Raw genomic sequence first — 6,000 nt, 5'->3', positions numbered from 1 at the left:
CTGTGCCATTCCTGAAGCAAATTATTATTATTATTATTATTATTATTATTATTATTATTATTATTATTATTATTATTATTATTATTATCATTATTTGTTTTGAACACATATACACAGGAAAGGGAAAGCGAGGAGCAGGCTGGCAACTGCCACCGGAAGGGGCACAACGCCTGCCTACTCTTATGAAGGGAGGTGACAGCAACACAGAAATGTAAGAACGAGGGAAGGAAAGAGGAAAGGAAGAGCAACAGGACAAATCTAAAGACTAAAATAGAATACAGTACACTACGCACGTTGTTCTGCCGAGTTTCAACTCTGCAGCCGGAATTAAAGTGACGCCGCGTCGTACAGCCTCCACAATTATCGATCACATCCTTGGCTAGTTCGCTATGCGGCTTATTGTGTGCTCCACGATGAGACGCCAAGTACAGCTGCACGCAATCACGCAATCACGCAAACACTACAACGTGTTTGAACCCGCCACGTCTCATTTTCGGAGGAAGAAGCGTTAGGACACAGTACAGATCACACACAGTAGGGCCGGTCACTGAAGGTCACGCTACTATAGAATGTTGAATGTTCACGCTACAAACGTGAACCTAGGTTAGTTAACTCTAGAAAGGTTAGTAGGGCGCGATGGGCCTGTTGTACTCGCACCGCTGGCGCGAGTTGTTGGGAACTCGGCGCTGACGCCCGTTGTTGCACCTGGGTCGCAAGCCCCAAGGGTAGCGTTGGCCTGGCGGCCTGGGGTACAACTGGAAGCATCCGAAGGTCCCGGCAAAGCATGAGTCGACTGGTAACAACAAAACAACTTGTTTATTCTAACATCGCAAAGAGTTGGCGGTCAGGTTGACCGAAGTAGAGAGACGGGAGTGCACTTTACTCAACAGAAGAAATCGGAGCCCTTCTTTGGCGTCCGGGGGCAGCTGCTTTTATACTCTCGCAGTTGAGGGCAAGAAGGAACCCCTCTATAGACGAGCACGTGTCTGTGCCGCTCGGGAACAATGGGATAAGGTGACGCATACTGTCGTGTCGCCGCCGGTCGGGCACAATGGGGAGGAGAAGGTGGCTCACACTGTCGTGTCGCCGCCGGTCGGGCACAATGGGGAGGAGAAGGTGGCTCACACTGTCGTGTCGCCGCCGGTCGGGCACAATGGGGAGGAGAAGGTGGCTCACACTGTCGTGTCGCCGCCGGTCGGGCACAATGGGGAGGAGAAGGTGGCTCACACTGTCGTGTCGGCGCCTGTCAGACCCCCTCGCTTCACAGTTGTTGGGAGCTCCTCTCCCCGGCTGCCGCGCTTCGACAAGCGTGGGCACAAATATGCACATACACTCACACACGCACATGAAGTCACGTGGCATCGGAACATGCCTGGACGCGCTTGGCGGGGAGGCGTAGCGGCAACGCCGAACGGGCCAAAATGTCTGCCGCTTTGTTGCAGCCGCGCCGGCTAAACCGCGCGTCGTAGGCGAAACGTAACAGACCGCCCCGCCGGGGGAAGGAGATCCCGATGGACAGGGGACTGCATCCGCTGTCCGGAGGGATGTCGCTCGATGATGCTCATAACCGAAGTCGGGCGTCCCTCGACGTTTCTTGAGCGCAGCGCACAGAGAAGGCCTCGTTCTCTCGTTCAGGTTCGCACAGGACACTGCAAAGTGACTTCGGGAGAGTTCACATTTTTGTTCTCGTTCCCGGCAAGCGTTAGAACTACGCTGAAACTCAACCGCTCAGTCAGCAAGCATGGCACAACCCTCACTAAGCCCTGCCAGGCTCTTTCCCCTTCTATACCACTGCCTAGTTCCTTACAGTAGTCTAGCAGCACTTAGAACGCGTCCACAAATTGGAAAATTACACTAGAAAGCATGTCATCACTTAGAAACACTAAACAAAAGCAATATGTTAAAAATCCTGCCTCAGGAAGAAAAACATCAGTAACAAACAATTTTGAGGCTGATCCCTACGTTAGGGGCTTCGACTTAAGCCATCGGCGTTACCGTTGAGACTCCCCTTTTTGTAACGCACCTCAAAGGAATATTGTTGCAAAGCGAGGCTCCAGCGCAGGAGGCGGCCATTTTTGGGAGAGATGGTCTGCAGCCATTGGAGAGGGCAGTGATCCGTCTCAATGATAAACCTCGAGCCGGCTAGATAGCATGACAATTTCTGAACGGCCCACACGAGACATGCACACTCTTTCTCGGTGGCGCTATACGCCTGCTCACGACTGGTCAGCTTACGACTAGCATACAGGACGGGGTGTTCTACTTCTCCATTTTCCCGTTGGCACAGTACAACGCCCATGCCTCGCTCACTAGCATCGCACTGAACAACGAACCCTTTTGTATAGTCTGGCGATCGTAGCACAGGCTGGCTTGTTAGGGCACTCTTTAGGGCGCTAAAAGCTCTTTCCTTTGTCTCGTCCCAGACGACTGTTTGAGGCTCTGTTTTTCTTAGAGCATCCGTCAGGGGAGCCGCGATATCAGAGTACCTGGGGATGTACCTCTGATAGTAGCCGGCGACACCTAAGAACGACCGAATATCGGTCTTCGTGCGCGGTTGCGGGAAGTCTCGCACAGCGGCCACCTTTATTTCAGAGGGGCGGCGACGACCCTGACCAATCACGTGACCGAGGTAGACAACCTCGGCCTGTGCTAACTGGCACTTAGGAGCCTTTACTGTCAAGCCTGCTTCGCGCAGGCGGGTTAGCACTGCCCGCAAGTGTGCCATATGCTCAGACCAGGATGCGGAGAATATCGCTACGTCGTCTAGATACGGTAAAGCGAATTCTTGCTGTCCCCGCAACACTTTATCCATGAGGCTTGAAAAACAGTATGGCGCGTTCTTCAAACCAAAACTCAACACTTTAGGACGGAATGTTCCCATTGGTGAAATGAACGCCGCATACCTACTAGCCTCTTCTGTAAGTGGAACCTGCCAATAACCCCTGACAAGATCTAGGGTGGAAATAAACTGAGCGCTACTAACTTTCTCAAGGCGCTCCTCGATGTTAGGGATCGGATAAATTTGATCCTTAGTGATGGAATTAAGCCTGCGGTAGTCGACGCAAGGACGAGGTTCCTTGCCCGGTACCTCAACTAAAATCAAAGGGGAGGTATAATCACTCTCACCTGCCTCAATAACACCGAGCTGTAGCATTTTCTTTACCTCAGCCTCCATAATATCGTTCTGGCGGGGTGACACCAGATACGCCTTGGATCGTACTGGCTCTGGGGAGGTAAGTTCTATATCATGAGTAAGTACAGAAGTCCTACCAGGCCTCTCAGAGAACAGACCTTGAAACTCTTGTAAGAGCTGGTGTAGTTCGGTTTTCTGCTCAGGCGACAGCGATGCTCCACTGACTAAGTCACTAATGACTTGACCGGTGTCTTCCCTGTTCGTCACTGAGCCTAGTCCCGGAAGCTCGACCGGAAGCTCTTCAGGAACGTTTACCATCATGCACACCACTGATTCCCGTTGTTTATAGGGTTTGAGCAGATTACAGTGGTAAACTTGCTGTGCTTTCCGCTTTCCTGGCAGACTCACCACGTAGTTAACGTCCGACAGTTTCTGAACAATTCGTGCTGGGCCCTCCCACTGCACGTCTAGTTTGTTGTTTAGCGATGTGCGCAATATCATGACCTCATCGCCCACCTCAAAACGACGGGCCCTGGCGGTCCGATCATAATAAACCTTGGCCCTCTGCTGGGCCTTTGCCATTGCTTCACCTGACAACTCCTGTGCCCTTCTTAAGCGTTCGAGGAGCTTAAGCACGTACTCCACCACGACTGGGTCGTCGCCCCTGCCTTCCCACGATTCTCGAAGCATGCGAAGCGGAGACCGAAGCGAGCGACCGTACACCAGCTCAGCTGGCGAAAACCCCGTAGCCGCATGCGGCGCGGTCCTTAATGCAAACATCACCCCAGGCAGACACAGCTCCCAGTCAGTTTGATGTTCAAAACACAATGCTCTCAACACGCGCTTCATGACGGAGTGGAGCTTCTCAACGGAATTCGACTGTGGGTGGTACACTGAACTGTGTAACAGCTTTACCCCACACCTTTCGAGAAAAGTTGTCGTCAAAGCGCTAGTAAACACTGTGCCCTGATCTGATTGGATTTCCGCAGGGAAACCAACTCGCGCAAATATGGACAGTAGTGCAATGACTATCTCAACTGAGCTGAGTTCTTTAAGCGGCACTGCTTCAGGGAACTTTGTCGCTGGGCAGATCACAGTCAAAATGTGTCTGTACCCCGTGGCTGTTACCGGCAGAGGTCCCACTGTATCAATAACGAGCCGTCTAAAAGGCTCCGTAATGATAGGTACCAACTTCAACGGCGCCCTCGATTTGTCCCCTGGTTTGCCCACCCGCTGACAGGTGTCACATGTCCTCACGAAATGGTCTGCGTCCCGAAAACACCCTGGCCAATAGTACTCTTGCAAGAGACGGTCCTTAGTTTTCTTAACTCCTAGGTGTCTGGACCACGAACCCCCATGCGACAAGCGCAACAGATCCTGACGATAGCATTGAGGAACGATCAGCTGATCGAACTCCACTCCCCTGCGGTCTAGATACTTCCGGTAGAGGACTCCACCTCTTTCCACAAAACGCGCATTTTTCCTGGCGATACCTTCCTTGACATTGCAGCGCACGTTTTCTAGGCTACCATCCTTCTTTTGCTCGGCTATCAAAGCCGACCGGCTGACTTTTAGCAACCTATCAAGTCCGTCTGACGTAGGCGCGATGAGCAAATCTGCAGATAGCTTTTCTAACTTTCCCGCATCGGGATTTTCCTCTCCGGTATCTGGTGCCTTTAACGTTACAGACTCAAGTTTATTCAGTTCGGGCGTGCTCTGAATATCGGCTTGCTGCGCCTCTGACCCTTTCTCATTGTTTGATAACGTCGGCCCCGCAACTACCGCCTTTGCAGCGAGCTCCCGAACCTTCGATCTGGTTAAGGCCTGAACGCTAGCCTCACCAAACAAAAGCCCCTTCTCGCGCAGGAGGTGATCGGACCTGTTTGAAAATAGGTACGGGTACTGGGGGGGCAGCACAGATGACACTGCCGCCTCCGTCTCAAGCGCTCCGAAAGGTCCTTCAATAAGCACTTTTGCTACCGGCAGACACACGCTATGAGCTTCCACGGCTTGCTTGATCCATGCGCACTCGCCCGTGAACATATGGGGTTCTACGTAAGACGGGTGAACTACATCCATTGTAGCTGCGGAATCGCGAAGCACTCGGCACTCTTTCCCGTTCACGAGGAGGTCTCGCATGTAAGGCTCGAGAAGCTTCATGTTCTCGTCAGTGCTGCATATTGACAAAAACACAACTTTTGGTTTTGTTTCCGGACACTGCGCCGAAAAGTGACCCGGCTTCTGGCACGTATAACAAACGCGCGCTTGCCTCATCTCGAACCGCTTTCTGCGTTCGGCTTCGGCTGCCGCCGTCTCCTTAGGTTCGGTCGCACTGCTTTCACTCGCATCCGCACTACGTGTGTTCCCCTTTGCTCTCATGGGTGTGAACTTCGGCCTCTCAAACTTCGAGCCAAATTCACCCTTTTGACCGTCCTTAGCTCCGCGAGCCCGACGCGTCACAAACTCCTCGGCTAGCTCAGCGGCTTTAGCCACCGTACAAACGTCTGGCCTATCCAAGACCCAGTACCGCACGTTCTCAGGTAACCGACTATAAAACTGTTCTAGCCCGAAACACTGCAGAACTTTCTCGTGGTCACCAAACGCTTTCTCTTCTTTGAGCCACTCCTGCATGTTTGACATAAGCCTGTACGCAAACTCTGTATATGACTCACTTTTGCCTTTCTCATTTTCCCGAAACTTCCGACGGAACGCCTCCGCTGACAGCCTGTACTTTTTTAGCAGACTCGATTTCACTTTGTCGAAATCCTCTGCCTCCTCTCTATCCAAGCGAGCGACTACGTCGGCCGCCTCGCCGGGTAACAAAGTGAGCAAGCGCTGTGGCCACGTTTCCCGAGAGAACCCCTGCT

Source organism: Dermacentor variabilis, chromosome 1 (genome assembly GCF_050947875.1).
Source record: "Dermacentor variabilis isolate Ectoservices chromosome 1, ASM5094787v1, whole genome shotgun sequence".
Taxonomy (NCBI): domain Eukaryota; kingdom Metazoa; phylum Arthropoda; class Arachnida; order Ixodida; family Ixodidae; genus Dermacentor; species Dermacentor variabilis.
Note: the sequence above shows the minus strand (reverse complement) of the source record.